This window comes from Austrofundulus limnaeus, unplaced genomic scaffold, assembly GCF_001266775.1.
Source record: "Austrofundulus limnaeus strain Quisiro unplaced genomic scaffold, Austrofundulus_limnaeus-1.0 Scaffold831, whole genome shotgun sequence".
Classification (NCBI taxonomy): domain Eukaryota; kingdom Metazoa; phylum Chordata; class Actinopteri; order Cyprinodontiformes; family Rivulidae; genus Austrofundulus; species Austrofundulus limnaeus.
The window spans coordinates 18,226-19,533 of NW_013953233.1; positions in this window are offsets into that span (position 1 = coordinate 18,226).

The window sequence follows — 1,308 nt, forward strand, 5'->3', positions numbered from 1 at the left end:
AACTTGTCTCTATTAGCTAGGTCAGGTTCCTCTAACAGAAACCTAATAATACTAACATTTATAATATTATATTACACTCTGTAGTTCTAAATATTAATCAGAGGACAAAGCAGCTGTAATACTTAATAGTTTGTGTTAAATTTTTGCATGAATCAACAGTGCTAAACTCTGTATATATGCTCCACAAGCTAATATCTGCTAACCAGTTCAATAAATAACAGTGATTACATGGACTTTATAAGATTATTTTAATTTTAAACTATTATATTATGTTCTGCTCAGATCACAGTGAGCTAAATAAGATCAAATCTGCTGACTTGTTGTAAAATGAGACGTTTTCCTGTTTATCTTCTGTTAATAAATCCAGAACACAAACAGCTTTTCTGACATTATTTAAAACATTAGATAGATTATATAAACTGTAAAATATTAATAATAATTGTGTGAATATAATTATTAATAGTTGTAATGATTTCTACATCATCAGTCCTTGTTTTCTGCTCTGTGGTCAACATGTACAGTGATGATAAATCCAGAGTTTTGACAGTTTTGTGTTAGCCGTTAGCTTCACCTGCTGATCACACCTGGTTTCTGAGCTGCAGGTGTTCTGTGGAACCTCCTTGGACACACAGAGACATGCTGCCCCCTGCTGTTCACACTGACAACTACACTCATAAGAACAGAGACGTCATGGTTTCTAAACACTTTACAAATGAAGAGTTTGTATTTTTCTGTAAATAACAACAATAAATAGATCCTGTGTGATACATTCAGTGTGGGTGAAATGGTTTTTGTACCACAGGTCGACTCCCTCGTCGTACCTTCGGGCTCCGTACAGCAGCTCAGGAGCTCGGTACCACCTGAACACAGAATGGGTCACATGTTTTATTCTGAAGGCACCAGTTTGAACATTTAAATATAGCTAGTGGCACTCGTGTTGCCGTGACAACCCTACAGTCCTGATAATAAATACTTACATAATAAGTACAAATACTTTTCAGTAAAATATAATTGTAAAACAACAAACCAACTCACTGGTTCAGTACACACATGATCCAACCATCTGTCAGCCACAGTGATGTAAATAACTCAGAGGATAAATGTGTCAGGGTGTGTAAAATGGGCGGAGCTTGAACTCACCTGGTGGCCACCTGGTGGCTGTACAGCCTCTCACCCTGATCGCTGAACAGCCTGGCCAGACCGAAGTCTGCGATCTTCAGGTGACCTGAGGAGCTGATGAGGAGGTTGGCTGGTTTCAGGTCCTGCACACACACACACACACACACACACACACACACACACACACAC